Source organism: Pteropus alecto, unplaced genomic scaffold, assembly GCF_000325575.1.
Source record: "Pteropus alecto unplaced genomic scaffold, ASM32557v1 scaffold92, whole genome shotgun sequence".
NCBI classification, from domain to species: Eukaryota; Metazoa; Chordata; class Mammalia; order Chiroptera; family Pteropodidae; genus Pteropus; species Pteropus alecto.
Genome location: NW_006432447.1, coordinates 8,196,155 through 8,212,584, shown reverse-complemented (window position 1 = coordinate 8,212,584; position 16,430 = coordinate 8,196,155).

The following is a 16,430-nucleotide window of genomic DNA, read 5'->3' as shown; positions in this document are numbered from 1 at the left end:
AAATGGAAGAATCAAATATTTTCCTCTCTTTTCTAGATCATCTCCTATCCACATCTATTCGGAAGCTACACTCTTCTCTCAGAAAGCCACGTTTCACTCTCTTACTCTATTCAGTTCTCTGCTCAAGTGTCACCTGTTGAGAAAGAGACCCTCTTGATGTCTTCATCTAATAGCATCTCCTGTTTCTTTCCTTTTATCCTGCTTCATTTTTTCACAGAACTTATTACTATCTGAAGTTATATCAGAGGTTTATGTGTTTTTGAGTATTGTCTGTTTCTTCCATTCTCTTGTAAGCTCTAGGAAGACAGGGTCTTTGTTCTGTTATGTCCTTATAATCATACTTCACTGCTATATCTCTAACACTTAAAACTTCTCTGCGCACATAGCAGATGCTCAATAAATATTTTTTAATTGAATGCCAAAAGATCAGTTGTCTAAGATAATAATACGTATTATTTATATTATTTATTGAGTCAACCTGTGCCCAAAATTTATGAGTTAAGCACTATCATTATCATCCCAATTTACAGGTGAAAACAAAATGAAAGTTTCACAAGCTCAAGGAGCTTGCTGGGAGACACACAGATTGCATGAAGTGAGATCAGGAGTCGAAGGTACGCCTGTGTCTTTAATCCTTACACTACATCTTGCTCTGGAGAGTTGGAGAGTGGACAAGTGATTGGATCAGTGCGCCTTTAAGGTCACTTCCAAGTCTTCCGTAATGGGAAAACACTCAGAAGATTGTACAATGTTGTCAGAAAAGTAAAACATTTTAACTTTGAGAAAGTAAGCTTTCCAGCCCCTCATGGAGCCTCAGTAGGAAATGGATATATAACTCAAGTTGAGGGAGGAGTAGAAAACGTGTTTTAAAGGGGGCAGTATTCTTTAACTCGACCATTAGAGCCAACGTACCTTATAAAGTTCCATTTGGGAACACGAGAAACATCCACTACTCCAATCCACCTGTTCTGTTCCTGTCCAAAAGGTAAAGACAGATTAGTGCTCAGGAAAGTGAGTTTATATTGAGAACAGAGGGAGTAGAGAGCAAACAATAGTTTATGTAAAGATAAGCAGCAAGTGGCAGGGACCGTACAAAGGCTTGTTGTCATGGAGAAAGGAACTCCAAGTTATGGAGGTTTGCTTGGGAGAGACCTAGGTTTTCAGAGGATGAGGGAAGAATGTCACACAATGCACAGAGAGCCAGTTCCTCTCTTTCCTGAGCATTTCATGCCCATCACATGTTAGGTGATTATTAGTTTATTCAATTTCACTTATCTCACTCTAAAATACTTTCCAAAAGTAAATACCTCTATATTACCAGCATCCCTACCAACCACCATTCCCAATAAAGTTCAGATTCCAATAAATATTTGTTAAATGCATGATAGAAAACAATTTTTTTTTTTGCTAATTTAAATACCAAGACAGTAATTTAGAAAATTGTCGTTACTTTAAAAACTTATGGCTTATATATACCTTTCAGCAGACGTGTGGCAGAATGCTTAAAAGTATTGGCTTTATTTTCAGGAATCCTAGATTTAACTCTGGCCTTTAATACTCTGAGTCCTGAGAAACTTGTTGACCTCTAAACTCTCTTTCTTCATCTGTTCATTGGAGGTAACAGCTACCTTTCTTTGGGAAAAGGTTGTCAAGAGGATGTGACCTTCGGTTGACCCGAGAGGCTCCCCCCAGGCCACTGGAGGCTCCTCACCCCCTCACTCCCGTCCCTATGCTTGGAATGTAGGGTCTGCCCACCATTCTCTCAGTGGGAGCCATTCTCAAGGATGTAGCTTTGAGAGAGCAATGTGTTATTTTATTGAGACCGTCTGGATGGTATATGTGACTAAATCCTACTTAGGTCTCTATATAAACTTTTAAGACTGGCAGGCCGGTGCAGAGATCACCTCATCTTGCAATCTTCTGAGACAAGACTCATAGGTAAGTTCCCTTGTTAACCCTGCAACCTAACAATCTGAAGTGGTTTGCCTCTTTATTGGTCTCTCCTTGCCCTTCATGGTGTTGAAGGTGGGCAGGGGCAATTTGAGGTTTCACCTGGGAAATTCCCAAGGCTGTGAACCAACACTTTAAGTGGTTTTGTGAGAATGGTATAAAGCCCTTATCACAGAGTCTGACAATAGAAAGCTTTCAGAAAATGCTTTGTATTACTCTTATGTTACCAAACTCAAGGTGTTTTCTATTTACTTGGAGCAAGTAAAGGAGACAGGTTATTCCCATGAAAGTTCTATCTCCATAAAAGGAGGCTTAGCCACTGCTTATGTCCACCTTTGATTAATTACATGTTGATTTCTTCTTGGCAGTTGGCTAAACATCCCATTGCGTTCTGGTCAAGCATATCTGGTTACAGAGGCATCTGCTTAATACTATGCAACATTCTAACATTTAGCAAGAATAGCATTTACATTTAGTTAAGAACCTCCCAGATCTTGAGACTTACGTTCTAGCTAACATTTAGAAAATGTTTTCATTTAATTGTTTGAGTTTAGCCTCCTTCCAAAGAGTCTTGTTGGAGCACTGGTAAATAATTGGCTAACCATTTTCCAAGGTTAAAAAGGTTGAAAGAATTTATATATATATAATGACTATGTAAGGATTTAATACTTTAGTGTGTCAAAAATATCAACAAAACTTAACAAAATATAAAAAGTGTTTGCAATACATAATAACTTAATATTTTAAAAGGTCAAACAATCAATATGAAAAGTATTTAAACCCAGTAAAAAACATAAACAATATTAACAATTTACCAAAGAAGAAATTTAAATGGCTGAGAAGCCAGAATTTAAAATTAAGTTTTTACATTTGCCAATAATTGATGGAATGCCTACTAAAATAATGGAATACTATTTTTGGAATATCAAATTAGAGAGAAATGAGAGAGAGAGAGAGAGAGAAGGAAAGAGAGAGAGAGAGAGAGACAGACTCCAGGGGAAGAGAAGGAAAAGGAAGAAAAGAAGAGAAAATATTAAGGTGTGGAAATTACATGATTTCAATTGGGATTTCATATATGGTCGGTGGTGATAAAAATTGAAAGAAGTTTTCTAAAAATAATTTGGCAATATTAGGAAGAGCATTTTAAAAATTTGCACCTTTTGATTCAGTAGTTGAAGTTCTAGAATCCATCCTAAGGAAATAATCCAAAATCACATAAGATTTATATAAAACAATGTTCATTTCAGTATAATTCAAAATAGGGAAAAAATACAAACGTTAAATTATTAAACTATAAGAAATATAGTTATTAACATAATTAAATATATATAATATCCTGGGAAAATACTGAAGCTAATCTCAGAAAAAAATAGTGGGAATGAAAGAAATTGTATGTTTTTTTTGGAATTTGAGAGATTTTCATAGAATTTTGTGACTCCAATTATGTACATATGTGTATATTATATTTGATTGATTCTAAGATATTTCCACATTTTGAAATTAGGATCCATCTAAAATCAATAATGTCTTAGATTAAGTGAAATACTATTCATTTATGATACTATTATCATATTATTTTCTTCTTTATAGTGTATTGTTTCCATAAATCCATAATGAATGGATTATACTGTTCTGATCATATTTAGAAAGTAAATAAAAGTAAATAACTGACTGCCTATGAAAGAAGTACTAATGCATAAGAACCAAAATCAGATAGTCAAAAGAAAAGGAAGGAGATATAGAGCAGTAATAGTAGTAATAGCAGTTGGAAGCAATAATAGTGCTTCTAAAAAGAGAAAGAGGTAGGCAGTTATGGGTTGAATTGCGTCCCTTTAGAAGATGTTGGTGTCCTAACCCCCAGTATCTGTGAATGTGACCTAATTTGGAAATAGGGACTTTACAGATGATTACAAATAACACATGTGACTTATAAAAAGGGGAAATTTACACATAGAGACAGACATACACACAGGGAGAATGCCATGGAAAGATGAAGGCAGACATCAGGGTGATGTATCTACAAGCCCCGAATGCAAAAGATTGCCAGCAAACCACCATATGCTAGGTGAGCGGCACTGAGCAGTTTCTCCCTCTCAGCCCCAGAAGCACCCACTCTTAGTTAAGTAGACTTAATCTCACACTTCTAGACTCCAGGACTGTGAGACAATAAGTTTCTTTTTTTTGAGCCACCCAGTTAGTGGAAATTAGTTGTAGCAGAGCTAGCACTAATACAAGGGGCAAGACAGGAAGGGGAAACGAGAGAGAAGAAAACACAGCAATGCCTGTCATCCTAGTAAACTGAGAGTCTCTTCTCTGGGAGGGGGAAAAAAAAAAAAAAGGAAAACGTTCACAGAAAGTTTTTTTAGTTATGTTAAAATACCCAATATAACCTCATTTCTTGAAAATCATTAATACACATTACCTATGTGTCTTATTCCTGAGGAGGTAATGGATCCGTGTAGACCATCTGGAAGGTATTGTGTTTTTCTTCTGTGCATTAGAGATAGATTTCAATGTCAAGGTTCAGGCAAAGGTATCTCAGAGACTTAACTAGGAAAAGAAAGGATGCTAAACACTTGCAGAGAGCAAGAGAAGGTCTGAGATCAAAACATGAGTAGCAATAGCATCACTCTCCCACTAACTCCATGCAGAGAGGTCCCTCCAGGCGGTGAAACTCGTGGGGTAGAGATCCTGGATTATAGCTCACACTCCCTAAGGAGGCCTATTGTTCAAAGTGGGCAAACAGCCTGAAGCAGATGAATTTTACTCTTCTTTCAGACTTCTATGTTTATTTTTTAGCCAGAGTCCTCTCCCTAAATCAGTGTTTTTTAAAGGAGGTGCACAGACCATGGATTATACCGTTCTGATCAGCAACATCACTTGGAGTACTTTTTGAAATTTCAATTTCTGCCACCACCCAACCCTCCAAATCTAGAGATTCAGGATCTCTGGGAGCAGAGACCAAGATTCTGCATTTTTTACCAGCATCCCCAGTGATTCTTTCAAAGTAATTCCAAAGCCTAACAACCTCCTATCCCCCAGCTCCCTCTGTTGTCCAAGTTACGTTTGTGTGTTTTATCGGTTGCTTAGTTTTATGGAGAATACATTCTCTACCTTTTTCTGGATGCTAAGAAAGGGTATAGAGGCATTTGGAACTCTAACAACGTAATACAAGCTATGGATCAAGATGTAGACGTTACAAATTCATTTGGCTGTTTATTACAGAATGCTAGCTATTTTAATGACGGAGTGATTCAACATGGGAATAAGCTTAGAATCTGTATTGTAATATAAAAAAAAAAAAACCCAACCATGTAATAATGTGGGAAAGTATGCCACTTTTGTAGAGGAAAAAAATACATAAAGATGGTCACTATATCAGAATAATGGTACAGTTCACAAAGCATATCCAACTATCATAAATTTTTATTCAGCAAATATCATAGCATATAAAGCCATAAGGCAACTTCAAAAAATGCATTGAGTAGTGGACAGAAATACAATTACAGTAGGAAAGTTTAACTTACCTTTGAAAATTAATAAAAATGAAAAACAAAGCACCCTGTCACCAAAAATTTTTGTAACCCTCTCTCAATTTGGTCAAGAAAAAATTCAAATAAAAAATGTAAGTAATTTAGAAAATAACAATATTAAAATCACAATGCATCAAGAACTGTGAGAAACTTCTAAAGCTAAGGAAAACTTATAACTTTAAACCTTTTTATTACTAACCAAGAGTGAGTTAAACTTTCAAATAAAGACTTTTTAGAAGAAAGCAAAAGTAAACCAAATGAAACAAAATGAAAGAAATGAAGACAAAAGTAGAAAGCAATGAATTAGTACAAAAAAGAAAAAAAGAGACAAAGCTAATAATACCTATGAACTGAATCTTGAAAACAACAAATAAATTAATTCACTGGCTAATTAATTTTTAAACAAATTTACATGTGAGAAAAAAATTCACACATATGTGCAAATTTAAAGGGAATTTTAAAATATAAGAAAGCTGGATGAAATGGATAATTTTAATATAAATATTCAAACTTAAATATAAATTATAGCTTAATATAAATGACAAAAACAGACAACAAAGAGATGGAAAAAAACAAGGAGACCAAGTACCATAAACAAACAGAGAAAACTGTCAAATAGCTACCCTTTAAAAACCACCAAATCCAGACAATTTCACAGGGGACGTCAATCAACTTCCATCAAATGTAATAAGTAACACGATTTCCAATGCTATTAAAATAGATCCAAAGCATGGAGAGAAAAGGAAGGCATTCAAACAGTATTTACAAAGTCAATTGACACCCATATCTAAAAACAATGACACAGCAAAGTACAAACCGATATTATATGAATACTTCTTAAAAATCAAAAATAAAATGATAGAAATGGGACCCAGCATGCATTAAAAGTGCAACACAATCGAAAGAAATTGACTACAGAAATTTAAAGTTAAAATTCAACATAGTAAAGCTCAAACGAGCGAAAATAGATAATAATTCTTTCCACAGAGGTAGAAAAGAAATTTCTAGAATATCCAATACCTATTTAATTGTACTTTTCATAATTTTTAGAGACTCTTAGTAGAGCAGGAATAGAGAGAGATTTTTAATTCTATAATTGTGGGTAGTGGAGAATGTGTTTGTATCTGCATGTGTCAAATGAGAAATCCAGCTTCCTACTTAATAGTAAAACATTGTAAGTAGTTCCTTTAAAGTCAGTAATGGGCTAAAAATGCTTCCATGCCACAACTCTGATTTAATATTATGTTTTAAGTACTAACAATCACAATTAGAAAAGAGAAATAAGAGGTAAAAAAAAACTGGGAAGGTACTCTTAACAAACTTCTACTAGAAAAAAGATGAATGAATAAAACAATCTCAGTAAAGGAGTGTTAAAATACTGTAGCCAAGACCTCACGCCCTTGGCGCTGCTTGGTAATTTGCACTAAAGTTCCATCACATGCTCATTTCCCCACTATCCAGGACATGTGTTTACCAACCCTTTGCCCCTGAAACCTCTAAAACATTCTCTACCCTCTTTGCTTCTGTTTCCCTAGATGACATTGCTGCTTACTTTTTACTTTGAAGACAAAGGCCCTCAAAATAGAGCTTGATCCCCATCCCATGCACAAATGCATGAATTGTCCATTTTCTGTCTACCCAATCATTCAGTTTCCATTGTGCGCTGGATCCCATTCTCTCCCATATTCAAGGACTTTCCTCTATACTTGTCATCACACTCCTATACAAACTCAACGCTTAAACACACACAAACACAGAGGGGGAAAATCCCACATCTTCTTCCTCTACTTCTCCATCTGTCTCCCCATTTTCAGCTTCTCTTTGGAGCTAAATTTTTCCAGTCAGTGGTTGCTACTTCTACATCTCCACCTCTCATGACCTCCTCAATTAGCTCTGTACTTCCATCTCCCCCACTGCTCTTATCAGAATCAACACGACTTCATCTTGCCCAATTCAGTGGTCACTGCTTCTGTCCTTATCTTGCTTGTGCAAACACTCGGAACTTTCAAAACGACCACTTTCTTTTTGAAATACTCTCTCCACTCAGCTGCTGTGACATTGCACTGTTCCCTTCCAAGTTCTCATTATACATTTCCAGGCCCCTCCTGTTTGCACTCTAAATTTTTGGCATACCCCAGTGCTGTTCAAAAAAAAACATTACTGAGGTATAATTTACATACAAGTCAGTGATTTTTAGTAAATTGTGTTAAAGTTGTGCGACCACCTCTACAATCCAGTTTTAGAACATTTCTCGTGCTCATTTATAGCTAATTCTGGTTTCCATACCCAGCCTAGGCGATTACTAATCAGCTTTACCTATAGATTCACTTTTCCTTTTCTCCTTTGACATATTCTCTACAGGTGATTTCATATAAGCCTGTGGCTTTATATACCATCTCTGTGTCCAGGATAACCACATTATGTCAACCGTCCCAATTTCTCTCTCAAACTTCAGACTCTCCTATCCAATAGTCGTTCAACATCTCAACTTGAATTTTTAACAGGCATTTCAAACACTTCTCCCATTTTTCACCATGTTCACACATCTCCAGCCCCACTGCCCTTTTTTTCTTTCCTCTGATACAACAACCTCGTTCCTGTTTCAGGGCCTTTTCACCTGCTGTTCATTCTGCCCAGTCTGCCCTGCTCCAAGCTCACATAGCTCACATCTTCATCTCATTCAGGCCTCACCTCAAATGTCACCTTAGAGATCCTTCCCTGACCACCCACCTGAAGTATCTTTACCACAGCATTTCTCCTTGTCAAATCACTTCATCTGATTGGATGATTGTGTTCACAGTAGTTATCCCTGTGAAATCATCCTGTCCACTTATTCATTTACTTGTTTATCTGCCTCTCCTTGCTAAAATAAGTTTCATAAAAGAAGAAACTCATCCGTTTTGTCCACTCCAGCATTCTAAGAACCTAGAAGAGTGCCCAATACATGTAGATGCTCAATAAATAATTGTTTGGATCAATGGGAGGTGATGGGCATGCAACTAGAACCAGACCAACTAGATTCATCCCTGGGATATTTGAATTGGAGTTGGAGAAGAGTCTTTTCCTCTTGGATGAAGCTATGAAAAGCCTTGGTTCTAATTACTGTTGAGAGAGTTTGAGAAATTGAAGCCACAATGGGGAAAGGAGAAATGAATGAATTTGATGAATCTCAGTGGCATATTTGTTCCAAGTCCCCAATGATCTTTACCCTTACCTTTGTTTAGTTACGTGAGGCAAAAAAATTACCTTCCTTGCCTAAGATGCAATAAATTAGATTTCTGTCGCTTGCCACCTAAAGAATCCTGAATACTAAAGTGGATAGCAGGCTCTAGTGAAGGCATCAAGTGCCCTCCCAAAAGGAAGTTCCACATCGGATGTTCAGAGGGGGGAATCTGGTTAAGAATCAAGTACCTGGACTGAGACTCTATTGTTTCTCCCATCAACATCAAGCCAGTGAGAACTGCCCTTCACTGTCTGGAAAAGTAGTAGTGGCAAATTTTCTGAGCATGCATGGAGGCGTGATGCTCAGATCTGCCTTCAAGACCAAACTTGCCAGTAAGATCGAAGGAGTGCAGTTAGCTGACAGCCTCCAGTTGCAGTGCCTTTGGGATCTACTGTAGCGTTTGTACTGAGGCCACATTCTTTGCAGGCAGACCTCAGGCAATGACTGTGCATGGCAGGCTACTAAATTTCTGCCCAATTCAGGGTTCCTCTATTGCGCTGGACTCCCTATTTTGCATACTGAGACTTTCTCAGGGTTGCACCACAGTCTGAAGCTCTTTCTACCCAACCGTCCTTCCATCCACCACTCTTTTCCCAGGTATTGGACCTGGGTCACAGTCCGAAGACTTTCCCTGCCTATTCCATCACCCTTTTCCCATAATAGACATTATCCCCAATAAAGAGCTTGGGCTTCTAACTCTGTCTTGACATCTGCCTCCTGGAGGACCTAACCAACATATTAAGCAAGTGCAGGGCAAGGCCAACAGCCCTCATGCTATCTGAGGATCAATATAGGGAAGAAAGAGCAAGACAAAGGCAGAGCTGAGCCATCTCCCTGGGATCTTTTTCTCTTCCCTCCTATTGGGACTTTGTATGGAGAGCCATAAAACACATCTTTATAACTCTGGATTCCTACAGTTTGCTTATAACACATTCCTTTAACTACTGCACCAGTTCTCATGATGCTGGCTATAAGTGCACAAGGCTCTTGGCAGTTCCTGAAAAGAGAGAGGATTCTCTTTCATCACAAGAATATGCTCTGTCTGTTGGAAACCACAGGCTTTCCTTTTAGGAAGCTACTTCAGACAGCTAAAAGACTGCCTTGTCCAGCACTAACCTTTCCAGTTCCAGCACGCTGTGATCTTGCTTTCATACTGACACCACTCTGGCCTCAGTATTTGTCCCCCTAGTTTGTATTTCCAAATACCCCTATTCTGCTACTCTGTAAAATTTCTATCCTTGCTTGAGGAAATCAAAAGAGTAAGAATTTTGAAATTAAACAAACTTCCTTCTCTTCCAAAGAACTTCTGTTTCTAACATCTAGTGTTTGCTCTCTGATACTGACTTCATAAATATTATTCTTTATCCTCCTGTTTGAGCCCTTACGCAGCTATACTGTGCACACTGTCTGCCACTCACACTGTCCCATAACTACTCCCATAACTGCAGTTTTACAATTCCCATCTGTCTCTCGGTCAGAAAATCGCACATTAATCCCCTTCAAAAATAAGGAGATTGTAGTAACACCATAATTAACAATGTGGTACTAATGAAATGGTGGATCCAGTGGTGTGCAGGAGCCTACTTATACTGGCTTTCAAGAATCCATTGTTGAATTTTCAGAAATTTTGCAAGATGGTTGTTAAACATAGCCATTATTAAAAATTAAACTATATAAATTTAAATATCCCAATCTAACAACTTGCAGGTCCCTAGAATGCATCATTCTTCTCTCATTCCTCCATGTCTTTTCTATTGACCTAAATACTAGGTAAATGAATGATTAAATGAATGTTCCTCTTCTTAGCAAGCATAATATTTCTGTGCTTGTTTCACTGGGTTCATCACATTGTAATTGTTTGTCTTCCCCCACAAGATAGCATGTTCCTTGAAGAATGAATTGTGTCTGTTTAAACTTGATGTTCCCAGATCCTGTTCACAGTAGATACCCAACAAATTTTTTAGTCATTAGCTTGCCTATAGCAATAGTTCTCAACCCTTTTTTAAGTGGATTGTAGCTATTGATATTTACTGTATTTGAAATTAAAACAGAAATTTTAAAACACAGTAATACATAAGCATAAATTCAACTTGCCATCACAGCAATGATGTCATCACAGGTCATGTAGACTTTGGAAAATGCCAATAAATACTCATGAGAGAAGAAAAATGAAAATTGTTATAAAAATAGTTTGATCCCATGGACTCTCCAAATAGACCTTAGAAATCCCTTGAAAGAATCTCAGGGACCTCTTGAAGGGTCTCAGAGACCCTAACCCACACTTTGAGAACCACTCCCTTATGGTAATTCTTCACCTGAACAAATCAATTCAGAAAAAAATACATTGACCCAGTTTGGGTACAGTGCATAGACAGAGAGATGATGAGTTAGGATTGAATGTAGCAACTATGACCCAGTGGGATCTTTGAGAAGAAGTGGAGTTGGCAATCATTTGATATGAAACATTGTTTTGTGGATTAAAAAATGGGATTTGTCAAGTTGTAACGTGGTACAAAGCACATTAATCAAATGCATATTTTTGATAGAACTGCTGTAAGCAAAGATATTTTTTTATACAAATAAATGGTACTTTTAAGCAACTGATATTTTGGGATATATTTTATGACTCTTTATATTACTTTTTCATAATTCCAGTAGCATCATTAACTTTAAAATCCTCCAGCAACAAGAACCCTAGTCTTCTGTCAAGCTTTTTGAGAACAAAAAGAAGGGGTCAATAAATGGAGATTCCTGTGGTTTTCCTTTGAATCACAAGACTTTTATGATTGAAACGGCCACATGACCTTATAATCTGGTCCAATCTGGTACTATCTGTGCATTACAATAATAATTTCCATGAAGAGTTTAGTTTCATAAAGATGAATAAAAAAAGCTATTGCTTTGTTATCCAAACTTTGACTATAAATATCTTTTTCTTTGCTACATCTATATGATATCCCAAATTATGTCATGTTACAAAAGTGTTTTGAGTTTTTCTCATGGTCAGAATAATACTTCAGTGTTCAACATTATTTCTAATGAGCAGTCTCATGTAAAGATTATGACATTCAAATTGCTCAATTTCCATTTTTATTGTCAAACTCTAATAGATTTATTGAGAAGTAAAGAAGGATGAAATGGGGCAAAATGGATATATTTAGGGTGTTTTAGAAAACTTACTCTCAACCTCACTTTGATAAAACAGAAAATGCCCTACTTACCTACCACAAAACTTTCCTCATTAAGCATCACAAAATATCCCCAAGTTTTCTCCCAGGAGTACTCTTTGAGGAGAATTAATGCCACACTTCCAGAAAGAGGGTATATTTATCCTAAGGCATACATTCATGTTTGTGTATGTGTGTGTGTATAATATCATCATGGAAAATGTGCCCCATAATAAGGATAAGTAATTCAAATATTATTTTTATTCAAATAAACACAGACATTATCACATAAAATGAAGAAGTTACATTAATTTTTCAAATTAAAATAGGATTCAAAAAATGTCTCTCCTTCAGCTGACCGATGCCCCCAAAACACGTCACAATTGACAGAAATTACCAGGAGGACTAAGGTCAGCAGCCAAATAATGGAGACTAGGATTCAGAAAATCACAAGCTTTGAAAGTCTCACAATCAGGAGATAAAGATTGACATGACTTTATTTATTCGAAACAAGTTATCCAAGCTTTAAAAGTACCCATCCTCCCGGCAATGGGACAGATAAACAGAAAATTAGTTGAAAGATATTTTAAGAAAATTTCAAAATATGTTGGGAGATTTTCTTTTTATATAAAGAAATTGATTAATAAGAATTTATTTATTCATTCAACAAATATTTATTGAGCTCCTACTATGTGCCAGGTATTGTTCTATCCAATGGGGACACAGCAGTAAACTCCTCTGCTCTTGTGGAGTTTATATTCTAATGGAGGAGACAGACAAGAAACAAACAAACAAGCAAACAAATATATAACAATGTCAGGTATGAAAAGTGCTATAACAAAAATAAAACAAGGTGGTATAATAGAGACTGCTGGGAATCTGCTAGTTTAACTGGGTGGTCTGCGAAGGCCTATCTAAAGAAGTGAAGAGAAAGAATCAGCCCATCTGAAGGAAAAGTATACCAGAGAGGGAGTTGTAAAATGCAACAGACATGAAGAGGAAGCATTTGTGGCTTGTTTAAGAAACAATGAGATCAATGTGGCTGCAAAGGAATGAGCAAGGAAGGGTGATAAGAGATGAGCTGAAGAGGTAGCAGAAGCCAGCTCAAGCAGGGTCTCGATGGGTTTGAGATTTTATTTTAAGCAGGGTGGGAAATCAATGGAAGATTTTTACTAGGCCACTGACATGCTTTGATTCAGGAAATTCTCAAGGACAAACTGAGAACTTTCTAAATGGATATTGTGTTTTCTGGGAGTTTCGTGATACTATAAGAAGTTGTGGACATATCAAAATATGGAAGAGAGGGACAGAACAAAGAAAATTTTCTTTTCGATCACTTAGGAATTAGCCATAGAGAAAGCAGAAAGAAAATTAAACCACTTATCATCACGTCACCAAGAAAAAATCGCCATCAAAATGTGCATATCCATTCAGTCTTTAATTTACATTTATACAAAATGAAATAGGGTAACATATTTTTAAGTGTGAGTTTTAGCCTTAACCTTTGAAGAACCAGTGTAGTATTCAATCAGTAAGGCTGTACTAAAGGTGAAATAGCAATGGGACATTTCCTGGTTATTCTAGTAATCAGAACTTTGGAATGATGAGCAAAGTGGACTGTAACAAAACATGTGCGTTCTGTCTTTCATGCCGGGACCTAAACAACTGGGACTGGTTCCTGGGTGACAGTTTCAGAAAGACTGAACTCTATCCCTGTTCTCCTGACCTCCTTCTTAGTTATGAGTCACTGTTATCTCTGTTTTCTCAGGTTTGTTAGTTCCCAATGTGAGAAAAGTAACTTTATTACAAGGAGAGGATTTATGGGGGAGGCCAGCCCCGTGCAGGTCCAAGGACTAAGCTGTTAGTCGGCATTGTTAAATCTACAAACAAAACCACTTTTCAGTTCTTTTCAGTTTTCAGTGCCTCGGTATAGTCATCCAAACCTGGCCTCATCTCCCCCAAGCCTTTACCTTCTTGTAGACAGAACCAAAGAAAGTTAAATAATTTAATCTCAAAAGAAAAAAGAAGTTGTTCTTTCCCAGATGAGGAGAGTAAGGCACTCACCCTGGGCACATAATTTAAGGGGGTGCCAAAAAAACTCCCTAATCAAGATAAATAATATTTTACACGATATTTAAAAAATAAAAATTACTGTAAAACAATCTATCATTTTTTAAAATGTTAAAATTTTAAAAAAGACAGGCTCAGTATTACTAATTTTTCCTTCCACCTGAAGCTCCAATAAGGCTTGGTGGGGCACTGTTACTGACCTTACCTGAACCTCCTGAACTAGAATTTCTGGGAGGCCCAGGAGTCTGTATTTTATTAAGCTTTCCAGGTGATTCTTACATATGTTAAGTTAGAGAAATACAGGAAAAATGATCTCTGAAGTTTCACTTTACTTTTGATAATATTCTAATGAAGTAATCATTGGTGCTATGGGGGGAAGTTTGTCTAAATGTTAAACAATAAAATAGTCATCTTATTCCAAAAGCAAAGAGAGAGAGACACACACACACACACACACACACACACACACACACACACACACACACAATGACACAATGACTAGCTAAGGGGAGTTTTACCCTAATTCCACCTCAAAGCAGCTAACATTATAAATTTTGCCTCAAAGCAGCTAACATTATAAAAAGGCTTTGATGCAATAATTTCCCTTTATATTGACTGTTGAACAATCAATATTATTGAGTGCCCAAAGTCCATATGACACTGAGAGACAGATAATATAATTTTGAAGATGTAGGAAGTCAGCAGAGTTTCTACTTGGTGAACAACCAATATACCTATTGATGTATCTCAACCTTCAATGCTACTGTATCCATTTATTCCAAATGATTCTCAGTCTTTACATAGGCCTCATGAATTCAAGGTTCACATGACCAAAGAAGATTCTAAATGGGTTTTATGTGAGTTGATGATCTTTCAGACTCAACTTCATGGTGTGCAGATCTACATTTATAATCTTCTCTCTTACAATTTGATGATCGAAGTAGAAGTTAGGATGGTGACTGATAGAGATGTAAACCATCCACTAATTCCAACTTGAATTAAGTTTGAATTGAGATATATTCCATTCAAGTAGCCTTTTCCTGATTGTCTCTATAAAAAATTGTTGTTATTGTTATTGTTCTTGCTTGAAGGGCTAAAAGGAGCCCAGAGGAGGTTACACAGATAAATTAAGGTCGAGTCAAAAGTAGGGTTTACCTAATAAAACCACCTTATGACTCAGCAATTCCCCTTCTGGATTTTACTCCCCCAAAATCCAAAACCCTAATTCAAAAAGATATACGCACCCTTATAATCACTCAGTATTATTTGCAACAGCCAAGATATGGAAGCAACCTAAGTGTCTATCAGTAGATGACTGGATAAAGAAGATGTGGTACTTATATACAATGGTATATTACTCATCCAAAAAAAAGTAAAATCTTACCATTTGCGACAATATGGATGGACCTAAGGGTATTACACTAAGTGAAATAAGTCAGACAGAGAAAGACAAATACCATATGATCTCATTTATGTGTGGATACTAAAGGGCAAAATAAACAAACAATATAAACAGACTCATAGATACAGAGAACAAAGTGATGGTTGCCACATGGGAGGGGATTGGGAGTTGGGTGGAAAAGATGAAGGAAAGAATTAAGAAGTACAAATTGGTAGTGGCAAGATAGTCACAGGGATGTAAGGTACAACATAGAGAATACAGTCGATAATATTGTAATAAACTACATACAGAGCCAGGTGGGTACTAGACTTATCAGGGGATTACTTTGTAAATTATATATATGTCTAACCACTATGCTATACACCTGAAGTTAATATAAAATAATATTGAACGTCAACAGTAATTTAAAAATAAAAATTATTTTTAAAGGCATTTATAAATGTAAATAAATAAATAAAATACCAAAAAAAAAATAAGTAAGGCTTATCCAACCTAGCACAACATGACATGGAACCAGAGTAATTATCAGGTAGGTTACAGAACCAGAGTAATTATCAGAAAGCACTAAGGCTGTAGCTGAAATAGTAACAGGCTTTAATCCAAGGGTGAGATGAGGCAGAAAATAGGCAAACAAGGAGCCAGACTGATCCCTGAGAAAATAAAACATCAAGCAGAATCAGATATTTGGCACGATTAAGGCATGTAAGAACTAAGCCTGTGAATGGTCAGCAGGTACTACCTTCCTTTCTCAGGTTGTTTGGTGCACACAGTAGGGATCAGTGTGGGAACTTCATCTCTGCCCTGGACAACCTCTCAATCTTGACCCCCTTTTTCCTGCACCCAACGCCTCAAAACCTTCCCCATTAAAAATGACAATGGAGACTGACAAGTAGAGAATGTGATGGCAAAGAGAGGGTCACAAGTCCCCTTAAATGTCTAACCCTAACTACACATGCCTTCCTTCTTCACATATATTTCCCCATACTAGACAAAGCAACAGCTCTCCCACACACCACATTCTAGGGCATCCTATGTCACGTAACAACAGAACTCTCCTGTCACAGGTGAGTGCAATGTACCAGAAA